This window comes from Bombina bombina, chromosome 1, assembly GCF_027579735.1.
Source record: "Bombina bombina isolate aBomBom1 chromosome 1, aBomBom1.pri, whole genome shotgun sequence".
Taxonomy (NCBI): domain Eukaryota; kingdom Metazoa; phylum Chordata; class Amphibia; order Anura; family Bombinatoridae; genus Bombina; species Bombina bombina.
Genome location: NC_069499.1, coordinates 103,825,950 through 103,843,746, shown reverse-complemented (window position 1 = coordinate 103,843,746; position 17,797 = coordinate 103,825,950). Strand labels below are relative to the sequence as shown.

At 38.4% G+C, this 17,797-nt stretch overlaps 1 protein-coding gene across 2 annotated transcripts in view; it reads right to left on the bottom strand.

Annotated features, from left to right (window-relative positions):
• TTC7B (tetratricopeptide repeat domain 7B) overlaps positions 1–17,797 on the bottom strand; it is an 840,626-nt gene that overhangs the window by 158,783 nt on the left and 664,046 nt on the right. The gene's annotated exons all lie outside the window — the stretch shown is intronic.

Sequence of the window (17,797 nt, the reverse complement as noted above, 5' to 3'; positions counted from 1 at the left end):
AATCCTGATTAGGGAGAACGTAAGATGAAAACATCAGTGTTTGATACGCAAACCACCTAGAAACGCCAAGTGTACTGATCATTCATTTGCAAAGAATATTAATGCCCCAATGACGAGCAACATCTGAGAACGAGAAATGAAATGTAAGTGCCCTGAAAGAAATGTAATTAAAGGGACAGTAAGTAAAAAAGTAATGTTTCATGGTTCAGATAGAGCTACTACTTTTCAGTTTAATTCTATTATTAAATTTGGTTGTCCTCTTATCATTCTTTGTTGAAACACACACCTAGGTAGGTTTAGAAGCAGCAATGCATTATGGGGAGCTAGATGCGGATTGGTGCCTGCATATATATATATATATATATGCCTCTTGTCACTGGCTCACTCAGTGTGTTCAGCTAGCTCCCAGTAGTGCACTGCTGCTCCTGAGTCTACCTATGAATGCTTTTTAACTAAGGATAAAAAAAGAATGAAGCAAATTTGATAATAAAAGTAAATTGAAAAGTTGCTTAAAATTCCATGCTCATTCTAAATCATGACAGTTTAATGTTCACTATACTGTCCCATTAATAAGATTAAACAGATTTGAAACAATTTCATTGCCACCAGACACTGTTTAAATATAGAAAATCTTTTAATCTTTAATGTAAAACTCTGTAAGGTACATTAAAAATTATATTAAATGTGACTAGCAGAACATGAGATTAATGTGATTGAATATTAGAAACTGTTAACTTGGTCTCAGTCATTATTACCTGGGGAAAAAAATGAAATGATTGATTAGATGAACAGAGTTTTGAAAGAAGCCAACAATTACCTGAGACAGTTTCAGGAAATGCCTATGATTAGGAAAAAATGTACCTGGAACATGTAACCCCCTGATAATGTATTTATTGTCCAGCCAACATGATTATCATGAGACTGTGATAAAAACGCACAGAATTTAGCACAAATGTTAGTTACACGGCAAGCTCATGAGATCTTTATTCTTACAACCTCTCAGTTTCCAGGATTCCAAAAAATTTCGGTAGATTTCCAATCACCTGTTTAAATGAAAATCATGTGTCTTCAATATATATATACACAGTATATATATATATATATATATAAATGTTAGCAAGGTTCCAGCACAACATACACCAGAAGAAATCTCTGTTCAGATAGAAATTGGAACAGAATAAAAAACAAACAATTTTACATATCAATCCTTTGTTTGGGGGACACCACTATATATGAGCACAGGTGCACGTGAACCCCCTAAAGAGAGAAAAAAACACTTTTTGGCTGAATAAATATAATTTTTCCAATAGGGGGGTTTCTAAGTGCATACAGTGCCGCCCCCAACCCAGGCCTTAACCTACTAAATCGCACAGATTTTGCTGTGCGAGTGAGAGCCGTTGTTATTGCGAAATCTGCGACCAGACAATCTGCGCATGCGCGCAATTACATCATCACGTTCCTGAACCGTTCCTATCCTGTTGGTCTTCATCTGCTTATAATACCCACTGCCGGTCATATAGCAAAGTGCACCAGTCATCGTAGCATTAACTCAGGTCAGAGATGACAGATTTTAAAGGGACTTAAAACTCACAAATCCATTACATTTTGAACTATAGTTTTGTTTTATAGAATTTTGTCACCTGGTTGGTGACAGTGTGTGTGTGTGTGTGTGTGTGTGTGCATTTTCAAAGCATGGCACAGCACTCCTCTGGCACTTTATTTTATTGATGTATACAAAAGGGACACATTTATTTGGAACAACTGAGAGCAAGTTGCAGGGGGGCTCCACTAGACCCAGAGAAACCTAATATATTATATAGTTATCACTTTTAAAACTGATAAACTTTATTTTATAGTGATTTTGTCTCTTATTTGTAGACACTTCGAGCATAGAAATTATTGTATATATATATATATATATATATATATATATATATATATATGTGTGTGTGTGTATATATATGTGTGTGTGTATATATGTGTATGTAAATATTTGTTTGTGTGTGTATACGTGTGTGTGTATATATATATAACATAATTTATGTAAGAACTTACCTGATAAATTCATTTCTTTCATATTAGCAAGAGTCCATGAGCTAGTGACGTATGGGATATACATTCCTACCAGGAGGGGCAAAGTTTCCCAAACCTCAAAATGCCTATAAATACACCCCTCACCACACCCACAATTCAGTTTAACGAATAGCCAAGAAGTGGGGTGATAAAAAAGTGCGAAAGCATATAAAATAAGGAATTGGAATAATTGTGCTTTATACAAAATCATAACCACCACAAAAAAAGGGCGGGCCTCATGGACTCTTGCTAATATGAAAGAAATGAATTTATCAGGTAAGTTCTTACATAAATTATGTTTTCTTTCATGTAATTAGCAAGAGTCCATGAGCTAGTGACGTATGGGATAATGACTACCCAAGATGTGGATCTTTCCACACAAGAGTCACTAGAGAGGGAGGGATAAAAATAAAGACAGCCAATTCCTGCTGAAAATAATCCACACCCAAAATAAAGTTTAACGAAAAACATAAGCAGAAGATTCAAACTGAAACCGCTGCCTGAAGTACTTTTCTACCAAAAACTGCTTCAGAAGAAGAAAATACATCAAAATGGTAGAATTTAGTAAAAGTATGCAAAGAGGACCAAGTTGCTGCTTTGCAGATCTGGTCAACCGAAGCTTCATTCCTAAACGCCCAGGAAGTAGATACTGACCTAGTAGAATGAGCTGTAATTCTCTGAGGCGGAATTTTACCCGACTCAACATAGGCAAGATGAATTAAAGATTTCAACCAAGATGCCAAAGAAATGGCAGAAGCTTTCTGGCCTTTCCTAGAACCGGAAAAGATAACAAATAGACTAGAAGTCTTACGGAAAGATTTCGTAGCTTCAACATAATATTTCAAAGCTCTAACAACATCCAAAGAATGCAACGATTTCTCCTTAGAATTCTTAGGATTAGGACATAATGAAGGAACCACAATTTCTCTACTAATGTTGTTGGAATTCACAACTTTAGGTAAAAATTCAAAAGAAGTTCGCAACACCGCCTTATCCTGATGAAAAATCAGAAAAGGAGACTCACAAGAAAGAGCAGATAATTCAGAAACTCTTCTAGCAGAAGAGATGGCCAAAAGGAACAAAACTTTCCAAGAAAGTAATTTAATGTCCAATGAATGCATAGGTTCAAACGGAGGAGCTTGAAGAGCTCCCAGAACCAAATTCAAACTCCAAGGAGGAGAAATTGACTTAATGACAGGTTTTATACGAACCAAAGCTTGTACAAAACAATGAATATCAGGAAGAATAGCAATCTTTCTGTGAAAAAGAACAGAAAGAGCAGAGATTTGTCCTTTCAAAGAACTTGCGGACAAACCCTTATCTAAACCATCCTGAAGAAACTGTAAAATTCTCGGTATTCTAAAAGAATGCCAAGAAAAATGATGAGAAAGACACCAAGAAATATAAGTCTTCCAGACTCTATAATATATCTCTCGAGATACAGATTTACGAGCCTGTAACATAGTATTAATCACGGAGTCAGAGAAACCTCTTTGACCAAGAATCAAGCGTTCAATCTCCATACCTTTAAATTTAAGGATTTCAGATCCTGATGGAAAAAAGGACCTTGTGATAGAAGGTCTGGTCTTAACGGAAGAGTCCACGGTTGGCAAGAGGCCATCCGGACAAGATCCGCATACCAAAACCTGTGAGGCCATGCTGGAGCTACCAGCAGAACAAACGAGCATTCCTTCAGAATCTTGGAGATCACTCTTGGAAGAAGAACTAGAGGCGGAAAGATATAGGCAGGATGATACTTCCAAGGAAGTGATAATGCATCCACTGCCTCCGCCTGAGGATCCCGGGATCTGGACAGATACCTGGGAAGTTTCTTGTTTAGATGGGACGCCATCAGATCTATTTCTGGAAGTTCCCACATTTGAACAATCTGAAGAAATACCTCTGGGTGAAGAGACCATTCGCCCGGATGCAACATTTGGCGACTTAGATAATCCGCTTCCCAATTGTCTACACCTGGGATATGAACCGCAGAGATTAGACAGGAGCTGGATTCCGCCCAAACCAAAATTCGAGATACTTCTTTCATAGCCAGAGGACTGTGAGTCCCTCCTTGATGATTGATGTATGCCACAGTTGTGACATTGTCTGTCTGAAAACAAATGAACGATTCTCTCTTCAGAAGAGGCCAAAACTGAAGAGCTCTGAAAATTGCACGGAGTTCCAAGATATTGATAGGTAATCTCACCTCCTGAGATTCCCAAACTCCCTGTGCCGTCAGAGATCCCCACACAGCTCCCCAACCCGTGAGACTTGCATCTGTTGAAATTACAGTCCAGGTCGGAAGCACAAAAGAAGCCCCCTGAATTAAACGATGGTGATCTGTCCACCATGTTAGAGAGTGCCGAACAATCGGTTTTAAAGATATTGTTTGAGATATCTTCGTGTAATCCTTGCACCATTGCTTCAGCATACAGAGCTGAAGAGGTCGCATGTGAAAACGAGCAAAGGGGATCGCGTCCGATGCAGCAGTCATAAGACCTAGAATTTCCATGCATAAGGCTACCGAAGGGAATGATTGTGACTGAAGGTTTCGACAAGCAGCAATCAATTTTAGACGTCTCTTGTCTGTTAAAGACAGAGTCATGGACACTGAATCCATCTGGAAACCCAGAAAGGTTACCCTTGTCTGAGGAATCAAAGAACTTTTTGGTAAATTGATCCTCCAACCATGATCTTGAAGAAACAACACAAGTCGATTCGTATGAGATTCTGCTAAATGTAAAGACTGAGCAAGTACCAAGATATCGTCCAAATAAGGAAATACCACAATACCCTGTTCTCTGATTACAGACAGAAGGGCACCGAGAACCTTTGTAAAAATTCTTGGAGCTGTAGCTAGGCCAAACGGCAGAGCCACAAACTGGTAATGCTTGTCCAGAAAAGAGAATCTCAGGAACTGAAAATGATCTGGATGAATCGTAATATGCAGATATGCATCCTGTAAATCTATTGTGGACATATAATTCCCTTGCAGAACAAAAGGCAAGATAGTCCTTATAGTTACCATTTTGAACGTTGGTATCCTTACATAACGATTCAATATTTTTAGATCCAGAACTGGTCTGAAGGAATTCTCCTTCTTTGGTACAATGAAGAGATTTGAATAAAACCCCATCCCCTGTTCCTGAACTGGAACTGGCATAATTACTCCAGTCAACTCTAGATCTGAAACACATTTCAGAAATGCTTGAGCTTTTACTGGATTTACTGGGACACGGGAAAGAAAAAATCTCTTTGCAGGAGGTCTTATCTTGAAACCAATTCTGTACCCTTCTGAAACAATGTTCTGAATCCAAAGATTGTGAACAGAATTGATCCAAATTTCCTTGAAAAAACGTAACCTGCCCCCTACCAGCTGAGCTGGAATGAGGGCCGCACCTTCATGTGGACTTAGAAGCAGGCTTTGCCTTTCTAGCTGGCTTGGATTTATTCCAGACTGGAGATGGTTTCCAAACTGAAACTGCTCCTGAGGATGAAGGATCAGGCTTTTGTTCTTTGTTGAAACGAAAGGAACGAAAACGATTATTAGCTCTACTTTTACCTTTAGATTTTTTATCCTGTGGTAAAAAAGTTCCTTTCCCACCAGTAACAGTTGAAATGATGGAATCCAACTGAGAACCAAATAATTTGTTACCCTGGAAAGAAATAGAAAGTAAAGTTGATTTAGAAGCCATATCAGCATTCCAAGTTTTAAGCCATAAAGCTCTTCTAGCTAAAATAGCTAGAGACATAAACCTGACATCAACTCTGATAATATCAAAAATGGCATCACAGATAAAATTATTAGCATGCTGAAGAAGAATAATAATGTCATGAGAATCACGATGTGTTACTTGTTGCGCTAAAGTTTCCAACCAAAAAGTTGAAGCTGCAGCAACATCAGCCAAAGATATAGCAGGTCTAAGAAGATTACCTGAACACAGATAAGCTTTTCTGAGAAAGGACTCAATTTTCCTATCTAGAGGATCCTTAAACGAAGTACCATCTGACGTAGGAATAGTAGTACGTTTAGCAAGGGTAGAAATAGCCCCATCAACTTTAGGGATTTTGTCCCAAAATTCTAATCTGTCAGACGGCACAGGATATAAATGCTTAAAACGTTTAGAAGGAGTAAATGAATTACCCAATTTATCCCATTCTTTGGAAATTACTGCAGAAATAGCATTAGGAACAGGAAAAACTTCTGGAATAACCACAGGAGCTTTAAATACCTTATCTAAACGTTTAGAATTAGTATCAAGAGGACTAGAATCCTCTATTTCTAAAGCAATTAGAACTTCTTTAAGTAAAGAACGAATAAATTCCATTTTAAATAAATATGAAGATTTATCAGCATCAACCTCAGAGACAGAATCCTCTGAACCAGAGGAGTCATCAGAATCAGAATGATGATGTTCATTTAAAAATTCATCTGTAGGGAGAGAAGTTTTAAAAGATTTTTTACGTTTACTAGAAGGAGAAATAACAGACATAGCCTTCTTTATGGATTCAGAAACAAAATCTCTTATATTATCAGGAACATTCTGCACCTTAGATGTTGAGGGAACTGCAACAGGCAATGGTACTTTACTAAAGGAAATATTATCTGCTTTAACAAGTTTGTCATGACAATCAATACAAACAACAGCTGGAGAAATAGCTACCAAAAGTTTACAGCAGATACACTTAGCTTTGGTAGATTCAGCACTTGACAGCGATTTTCCTGTAGTATCTTCTGGCTCAGATGCAACGTGAGACATCTTGCAATATGTAAGAGAAAAAACAACATATAAAGCAAAATTGATCAAATTCCTTAAATGACAGTTTCAGGAATGGGAAAGAATGCCAAAGAACAAGCTTCTAGCAACCAGAAGCAATAAAAAATGAGACTTAAATAATGTGGAGACAAAAGTGACGCCCATATTTTTTCGCGCCAAATAAGACGCCCACATTATTTGGCGCCTAAATGCTTTTTGGCGCCAAAAATGACGCCACATCCGGAACGCCGACATTTTTGGCGCAAAATAACGTCAAAGAATGACGCAACTTCCGGCGACACGTATGACGCCGGAAACGGAAATAGAATTTTTGCGCCAAAAAAGTCCGCGCCAAGAATGACGCAATAAAATGAAGCATTTTCAGCCCCCGCGAGCCTAACAGCCCACAGGGAAAAAGTCAAATTTTAAGGTAAGAAAAAATGGTCAAATCAAAATGCATTATCCCAAATATGAAACTGACTGTCTGAAAATAAGGAAAGTTGAACATTCTGAGTCAAGGCAAATAAATGTTTGAATACATATATTTAGAACTTTATAAACAAAGTGCCCAACCATAGCTTGGAGTGTCACAGAAAATAAGACTTACTTACCCCAGGACACTCATCTACATATAGCAGATAGCCAAACCAGTACTGAAACGAGAATCAGCAGAGGTAATGGTATATATAAGAGTATATCGTCGATCTGAAAAGGGAGGTAAGAGATGAATCTCTACGACCGATAACAGAGAACCTATGAAATAGACCCCTTAGAAGGAGATCACTGCATTCAAATAGGCAATACTCTCCTCACATCCCTCTGACATTCACTGCACGCTGAGAGGAAAACCGGGCTCCAACTTGCTGCGGAGCGCATATCAACGTAGAATCTAGCACAAACTTACTTCACCACCTCCATCGGAGGCAAAGTTTGTAAAACTGAATTGTGGGTGTGGTGAGGGGTGTATTTATAGGCATTTTGAGGTTTGGGAAACTTTGCCCCTCCTGGTAGGAATGTATATCCCATACGTCACTAGCTCATGGACTCTTGCTAATTACATGAAAGAAATATATATATATATATATATATATATGAATGTGATTATTTTTTGTATTGGGGGGGGCGGCAAAATTCACCGTAGCCTGTGCTGGCTGAACTTGCCCCCCAGGCCTAAGGCTGCTAGTCCTCCCCTGGCTGCACAGGCATGATGCTCACCATTGACAGAAGCAGGTAGGCGGTCCTCGACAAGTTTACATTTTATACTCAGGCTGCATGGCATGGAGCTAACCGGTATAAGTTTATTCCTAGGGCAGTGCACCCCAATTTGAGTAACCCACAAGCCGCCACTGACACCACTCAATGTCAGTTGTAACTATTGGGTAAAATATCACATACTTGGAGCAGGTAAAAAATAAAAATCTGGACAACAATAACTGCCCACTCAAATCATCTTTGTTACATATAACTAAAATGCTATACATAGGGAAGAGCCAGGAAATGTCTAATGATTCATACTGACAATGGCCTATAAATACCCAGAATGTTAACTGCAGACAGAGCCCTAAATAAATCTGATTGTTTTTCTTTTTTTTATAGACTGCATAAACCTTTTCTCCCATAATCAAATACGACAAAAAAAAAGTACATTTGAAAAGGTTAAACCAACATCCAATGCTCTGAGCCATTCTCTGTCACACAGAAGGTCCTGATCACACAAGTGGTGACCGAGTCATTTTGTGACCACTTCTTGGCTCTAATTTGAGGTTCAGTTCTGTAAGTAGCACTGCACCAGCGTATGAATCATACAACCACTGCGCTATGTAATAAAGCAAGATATCTATTCTCATTTACTGGCTTTTATTTGTGGGACTATGCTGGTGGCTACGCACATATGCCTCGTCACTGGCTCACAAAATGTGTTTAGCCAACTCCCAGTAGATCATTACAACTCTGGAGCTGACTTTAACTATGTTTTTAAGTCATTTGCAGCAGTTACACATATAGTTATAAGCAATAGTGGAATAATAAAATGCTCTAACACAGAGTATATTCTTCATGTGATTTCATGTCCCTTACGCTAAATACATTTCATGCACATCCCTCTATTTATGGGTGCCACCATTTTGGAACCTATGTTGCACTACAGTTTTATGAAGGAAAGTGGCTGCACATACTGCAAACACAGCACTGGAATGCAGTGAAAGACTGATTACAATATGGTGGTGCCCCTGACTAGATGGAGGTGAGGAAGAAACTCAATACTATGCTTATAAAGCTAGAATTATAGACTTTATGGTAGAACGTAAGTCCTGTTCAGTGACCTGTCAGCCTGGATCTATGGCCTTTAAAGCTATTTTATGAAATAGTGAGCTATGATGAGTCTCTTATTTCAGCCGCTATTTATAATAATAATAGTAACCAGTAAAGCGTAATTCATAAAAGGCTCCATAAAACAATGGCTTTACTTTTTATACTACTACGCAATAGAAATCTGCTCCCCAAGCTTGACAGGGCGCAGCATCAATGTGATTATGAGACACAGTTCTTGTATTTGTGATAAAATAAACCAACAAGCGCAGAGAGCAAATAGATCAAACGAAGCATCAGTTGAATTACACATTGTGCTCGATTTATCATTCATATTCTCGTATATTTTCTCCTAAAAGTTCTCATGAGAATTAATGCCCTATTTATCATTCAAAAATGCATCTAAAATTGGGCAACTTGGACTGTAAAATTCTCCTACTCTGTTCTCACTCTCCTTGGAGAACGTTCTCAAAATAAGGGTTAAATTACATCATTTTAGTTGTATTTCATATAGTTCTCCTCATTAATTCTCCTACTTACAAATGTATCATTTATAATCTCCTGTGGAGGACTGAAAGTTCTCCTGCAAGTTCCTGCATTAAAGTTCTCCATAACTACTGTGGAGAACAGCATTAGAAATCTATTTTCTACCAGTTATGGAAATAGTTACACAAAAAAACATAATTTATGTAAGAACTTATCTGATAAATTCATTTCTTTCATATTAGCAAGAGTCCATGAGCTAGTGACGTATGGGATATACATTCCTACCAGGAGGGGCAAAGTTTCCCAAACTTCAAAATGCCTATAAATACACCCCTCACCACACCCACAATTCAGTTTAACGAATAGCCAAGAAGTGGGGTGATAAAAAAGTGCGAAAGCATATAAAATAAGGAATTGGAATAATTGTGCTTTATACAAAAATCATAACCACCCCAAAAAAAGGGCGGGCCTCATGGACTCTTGCTAATATGAAAGAAATGAATTTATCAGGTAAGTTCTTACATAAATTATGTTTTCTTTCATGTAATTAGCAAGAGTCCATGAGCTAGTGACGTATGGGATAATGATTACCCAAGATGTGGATCTTTCCACGCAAGAGTCACTAGAGAGGGAGGGATAAAATAAAGAAAGCCAATTCCTGCTGAAAATAATCCACACCCAAAATAAAGTTTAATGAAAAACATAAGCAGAAGATTCAAACTGAAACCGCTGCCTGAAGTACTTTTCTACCAAAAACTGCTTCAGAAGAAGAAAATACATCAAAATGGTAGAATTTAGTAAAAGTATGCAAAGAGGACCAAGTTGCTGCTTTGCAAATCTGATCAATCGAAGCTTCATTCCTAAACGCCCAGGAAGTAGAAACTGACCTAGTAGAATGAGCTGTAATCCTTTGAGGCGGAGTTTTACCCGACTCAACATAGGCAAGATGAATTAAAGATTTCAACCAAGATGCCAAAGAAATGGCAGAAGCTTTCTGGCCTTTTCTAGAACCAGAAAATATAACAAATAAAGTCTTTCGGAAAGACTTAGTAGCTTCAACATAATATTTCAAAGCTCTAACAACATCCAAAGAATGCAATGATTTCTCCTTAGAATTCTTAGGATTAGGACATAATGAAGGAACCACAATTTCTCTACTAATGTTGTTAGAATTCACAACTTTAGGTAAAAATTCAAAAGAAGTTCGCAACACTCGCTTAATCCTGATGAAAAATCAGAAAAGGAGACTCACAAGAAAGAGCAGATAATTCAGAAACTCTTCTGGCAGAAGAGATTGCCAAAAGGAACAAAACTTTCCAAGAAAGTAATTTAATGTCCAATGAATGCATAGGTTCAAACGGAGGAGCTTGAAGAGCCCCCAGAACCAAATTCAAACTCCAAGGAGGAGAAATTGACTTAATGACAGGCTTTATACGAACCAAAGCTTGTACAAAACAATGAATATCAGGAAGATTAGCAATCTTTCTGTGAAAAAGAACAGAAAGAGCAGAGATTTGTCCTTTCAAAGAACTTGCGGATAAACCTTTATCTAAACCATCCTGAAGAAACTGTAAAATTCTCGGAATTCTAAAAGAATGCCAAGAAAAATGATGAGAAAGACACCAAGAAATATAAGTCTTCCAGACTCTATAATATATCTCTCTGGATACAGATTTACGAGCCTGTAACATAGTATTAATCACAGAGTCAGAGAAACCTCTTTGACCAAGAATCAAGCGTTCAATCTCCATACCTTTAAATTTAAGGATTTGAGATCCTGATGGAAAAAAGGACCTTGCGACAGAAGGTCTGGTCGTAGCGGAAGAGTCCACGGATGGCAAGAGGCCATCCGGACAAGATCCGCATACCAAAACCTGTGAGGCCATGCTGGAGCTACCAGCAGAACAAACAAGCATTCCTTCAGAATCTTGGAGATTACTCTTGGAAGAAGAACTAGAGGCGGAAAGATATAAGCAGGATGATACTTCCAAGGAAGTGATAATGCATCCACTGCTTCCGCCTGAGGATCCCGGGATCTGGACAGATACCTGGGAAGTTTCTTGTTTAGATGAGACGCCATCAGATCTATTTCTGGAAGCTCCCACATTTGAACAATCTGAAGAAATACCTCTGGGTGAAGAGACCATTCGCCCGGATGCAACGTTTGGCGACTGAGATAATCCGCTTCCCAATTGTCTATACCTGGGATATGAACCGCAGAGATTAGACAGGAGCTGGATTCCGCCCAAACCAGAATTCGAGATACTTCTTTCATAGCCAGAGGACTGTGAGTCCCTCCTTGATGATTGATGTATGCCACAGTAGTGACATTGTCTGTCTGAAAACAAATGAACGATTCTCTCTTCAGAAGAGGCCAAGACTGAAGAGCTCTGAAAATTGCACGGAGTTCCAAAATATTGATCGGTAATCTCACCTCCTGAGATTCCCAAACTCCTTGTGCCGTCAGAGATCCCCACACAGCTCCCCAACCTGTGAGACTTGCATCTGTTGAAATTACAGTCCAGGTCGGAAGCACAAAAGAAGCCCCCTGAATTAAACGATGGTGATCTGTCCACCACGTTAGAGAGTGTCGTACAATCGGTTTTAAAGATATTAATTGAGATATCTTTGTGTAATCCTTGCACCATTGATTCAGCATACAGAGCTGAAGAGGTCGCATGTGAAAACGAGCAAAGGGGATCGCGTCCGATGCAGCAGTCATAAGACCTAGAATTTCCATGCATAAGGCTACCGAAGGGAATGATTGTGACTGAAGGTTTCGACAAGCTGAAATCAATTTTAGACGTCTCTTGTCTGTTAAAGACAGAGTCATGGACACTGAATCTATCTAGAAACCCAGAAAGGTTACCCTTGTCTGAGGAATCAATGAACTTTTTGGTGAATTGATCCTCCAACCATGATCTTGAAGAAACAACACAAGTCGATTCGTATGAGATTCTGCTAAATGTAAAGACTGAGCAAGTACCAAGATATCATCCAAATAAGGAAATACCACAATACCCTGTTCTCTGATTACAGACAGAAGGGCACCGAGAACCTTTGTAAAAATTCTTGGAGCTGTAGCTAGGCCAAACGGCAGAGCCACAAACTGGTAATGCTTGTCCAGAAAAGAGAATCTCAGGAACTGATAATGATCTGGATGAATTGGAATATGCAGATATGCATCCTGTAAATCTATTGTGGACATAAAATGCCCTTGCTGAACAAAAGGCAAGATAGTCCTTACAGTTACCATTTTGAACGTTGGTATCCTTACATAACGATTCAATATTTTTAGATCCAGAACTGGTCTGAAGGAATTCTCCTTCTTTGGTACAATGAAGAGATTTGAATAAAACCCCATCCCCTGTTCCAGAACTGGAACTGGCATAATTACTCCAGCCAACTCTAGATCTGAAACACAATTCAGAAATGCTTGAGCTTTCACTGGATTTAATGGGACACGGGAAAGAAAAAATCTTTTTGCAGGAGGTCTCATCTTGAAACCAATTCTGTACCCTTCTGAAACAATGTTCTGAATCCAAAGATTGTGAACAGAATTGATCCAAATTTCTTTGAAAAAACGTAACCTGCCCCCTACCAGCTGAGCTGGAATGAGGGCCGCACCTTCATGTGGACTTAGAAGCAGGCTTTGCCTTTCTAGAAGGCTTGGATTTATTCCAGACTGGAGATGGTTTCCAAACTGAAACTGCTCCTGAGGATGAAGGATCAGGCTTTTGTTCTTTGTTGAAACGAAAGGAACGAAAACGATTATTAGCCCTGTTTTTACCCTTAGATTTTTTATCCTGTGGTAAAAAAGTTCCTTTCCCACCAGTAACAGTTGAGATAATGGAATCCAACTGAGAACCAAATAATTTGTTACCCTGGAAAGAAATGGAAAGTAGAGTTGATTTAGAAGCCATATCAGCATTCCAAGTTTTAAGCCATAAAGCTCTTCTAGCTAAAATAGCTAGAGACATAAACCTGACATCAACTCTGATAATATCAAAAATGGCATCACAGATAAAATTATTAGCATGCTGAAGAAGAATAATAATATTATGAGAATCATGATCTGTTACTTGTTGCGCTAAAGTCTCCAACCAAAAAGTTGAAGCTGCAGCAACATCAGCCAAAGATATAGCAGGTCTAAGAAGATTACCTGAACACAGATAAGCTTTTCTTAGAAAGGATTCAATTTTCCTATCTAAAGGATCTTTAAACGAAGTACCATCTGACGTAGGAATAGTAGTACGTTTAGCAAGGGTAGAAATAGCCCCATCGACTTTAGGGATTTTGTCCCAAAATTCTAATCTGTCAGACGGCACAGGATATAATTGCTTAAAACGTTTAGAAGGAGTAAATGAATTACCCAATTTATCCCATTCTCTGGAAATTACTTCAGAAATAGCATTAGGAACAGGAAAAACTTCTGGAATAACCACAGGAGATTTAAATACCTTATCTAAACGTTTAGAATTAGTATCAAGAGCACCAGAATCCTCTATTTCTAAAGCAATTAGTACTTCTTTAAGTAAAGAACGAATAAATTCCATTTTAAATAAATATGAAGATTTATCAGCATCAATCTCTGAGACAGAATCCTCTGAACCAGAAGAGTCATCAGAATCAGAATGATGATGTTCATTTAAAAATTCATCTGTAGAGAGAGAAGTTTTAAAAGATTTTTTATGTTTACTAGAAGGAGAAATAACAGACATAGCCTTCTTGATGGATTCAGAAACAAAATCTCTTATGTTATCAGGAACATTCTGCACCTTAGATGTTGAGGGAACTGCAACAGGCAATGGTACATTACTAAAGGAAATATTATCTGCTTTAACAAGTTTGTCATGACAATTAATACAAACAACAGCCGGAGGAATAGCTACCAAAAATTTACAGCAGATACACTTAGCTTTGGTAGTTCCAGCACTAGACAGCGATTTTCCTGAAGTATCTTCTGACTCAGATGCAACGTGAGACATCTTGCAATATGTAAGAGAAAAAACAACATATAAAGCAAAATTGATCAAATTCCTTAAATGACAGTTTCAGGAATGGGAAAAAATGCCAATAAACAAGCTTCTAGTAACCAGAAGCAAAGAAAAAATGAGACTGAAATAATGTGGAGACAAAAGCGACGCCCATATTTTTTGGCGCCAAATAATACGCCCACATTATTTGGCGCCTAAATGCTTTTTGGCGCCAAAAATGACGCCACATCCGGAACGCAGACATCTTTGGCGCAAAAGGACATAAAAAAATGACGCAACTTCCGGCGACACGTATGACGCCGGAAACAGAAAAGATTTTTTGCGCCAAAAAAGTCCGCGCCAAGAATGACGCAATAAAATGAAGCATTTTCAGCCGCCGCGAGCCTAACAGCCCACAGGGAAAAAAAGTCAAATTTTTAAGGTAAGAAAAAATGATTGATTCAAATGCATTATCCCAAATATGAAACTGACTGTCTGAAAATAAGGAATGTTGAACATTCTGAGTCAAGGCAAATAAATGTTTGAATACATATATTTAGAACTTTATAAATAAAGTGCCCAACCATAGCTTAGAGTGTCACAGAAAATAAGATTTACTTACCCCAGGACACTCATCTACATGTTTGTAGAAAGCCAAACCAGTACTGAAACGAAAATCAGCAGAGGTAATGGTATATAAATAAGAGTATATCGTCGATCTGAAAAGGGAGGTAAGAGATTAATCTCTACGACCGATAACAGAGAACCTATGAAATAGACCCCGTAGAAGGAGATCACTGTATTCAAATAGGCAATACTCTCCTCACATCCCTCTGACATTCACTGCACGCTGAGAGGAAAACCGGGCTCCAACTTGCTGCGGAGCGCATATCAACGTAGAATCTAGCACAAACTTACTTCACCACCTCCATAGGAGGCAAAGTTTGTAAAACTGAATTGTGGGTGTGGTGAGGGGTGTATTTATAGGCATTTTGAGGTTTGGGAAACTTTGCCCCTCCTGGTAGGAATGTATATCCCATACGTCACTAGCTCATGGACTCTTGCTAATTACATGAAAGAAAAGGGATCTACAAGGTGCAAAAATGATCTATAACAAAACTCAATAATAATGGATATTAGAGCGCAATAATAATTTATATTGGCGTGATAAAAGTATATATAATGGAGCGCCAAAATAATATATAAAAGAATACAAAAACTATATCTATTGGGGCATAAAATAAGATATAAAAGAAGCGCTAAAATTGAAGCACAAAACAATGAAAATGTAGATCTATTTTCTTTACATGACAGTTTGCTGTTGAGGAGCGTTAACAAAACTACTAGGAAGGCTGTATAAATATTTCTATTGGCTTATATATGACAGACATGGAGAATATCTGTAAAAGAAAGGACACATAGGCGCCACAATGGCCTAGTACCACCAACACAAGTAAAAATGGTAACAAAACAAATGGTTACTCACAAACATGATGCACCCAATGGTGCTAATGGGACAGGCTGGAGCTTCACAGTAGTCCAGCTCACTGTATGGAAACAGGCTGCAGTCCAGAGCAGGAAAGCTCCAAGGGGGTCACCACCAACACCTTTTAGTAAATATAAAATGGACCACCATAGTCTATTACAGTACAGTAAGACAGAGTTGTAAAAGTTTTTATACAATAGCCTAAGGAAACAGCCCTTTAGAGGCTGAGAAACGTGTTGCTTTTAATAAAGAAACTGTTTTTTATTACATACACTTGCTGCTGTTTTTTGGATTCTATCACCTTATACCTTGGATTGCAACCTGTTGGGCTGTGGAGTTCAGTCTGCTGGGCGGCTGAGAAGTCCCAGTCTGCCTGTATTGCACCTGGAGGTGCTTTCCATTTTGTAAGTGTATCTATATCTTACAACTCTGCCTTACTATACTGTAATAGGCTATGGTGGTCCATTTTATATTTCCTAAAAGGTGTTGGTGGTGACCCCCTTTGAACTTTCCTGCTCTGGACTACAGCCTGTTTCCATACAGTGAGCGGGACTACTGTGAAGCTCCAACCTCTCCCATTAGCACCATTGGGTGCATCACGTTTGTGAGTAACCATTTGTTTTGTTACCATTTTTACTTGTGTTGGTGGTACTAGGCCATTGTGGCTCTTCTGTGTCCTTTCTTTTACAGATCATCTCTCAACAGGATCCGACCATCCTTTGACAGAGTGCTGCCTTTATATTGGATATTTTTGAACTTTTGATTTTTATATATTTTTTGTTTTTTATTTTCAATATTATATTTTTTTGTGTTTTTCATTCCTATTTTGTAAATTGTATTCTCTGTATTGTGGTAGAATTGTTTAGGAAGCACCCCCTATGGGATATTTGCACTAGGGCATCTCTCCCATCTTTGACATGGAGAATAGTTGCTTATTTTCAGTGATAAATTAGGAGAAGATACTAATCCGACTGGAGAAATTTATCATTCATTTTCCTCAGCTCTCCTATGGAGAAAAACAACTTTTTTATGATAAATATAGGCGCACATGAGAGCTGCAGAGAACTGATAGGAGAACAGAAAGGAGAATTCCCAAAATGATTGATAAATCGAGCCCATAGAAGCAAGTTAATAGTGTTGTATGCATTCCCAGTCTACTGCTAAACAAAGTGACGTGGGAGAGGAATGTGCTAAACCATATAGCCTCAAGCTCTTAACAACTTACCTTTTCTGCAGAATTTTATTTTCAGTGTTCAATACTTTCATGGTAGGGTCCATGTAAAAAAGGTTAAAGCTCAGAGTTAGGTCACCAGATAATGAAAAAGGAGTTACTCTCAGTGAATTAGGGTCCGCCATAAAAAGAAAACTGTCTTATGTTATAGGGTATTTAGCCGTGGACCCTGAAAGTGAATCTCCTGCATGCCTATTTTGTCAAACTTATCCCATAAAATAATACAAAAAAACATAATTTATGTTTACCAGATAAATTCCTTTCCTTCCTGGCAGGGAGAGTCCACAACTTCATTACTTACTGTTGGGAAATACAACACCTGGCCAACAGGAGGAGGCAAAGACACCACAGCCAAAGACTTAATTATCCCTCCCACTATCCCCCAGTCATTCTTCCGAGGGAACAAGGAAAAGTAGGAGAAACATCAGGGTATAAAAGGTGCCAGAAGAAATAATATAAAAATGGAGCCACCCTTCAAAAA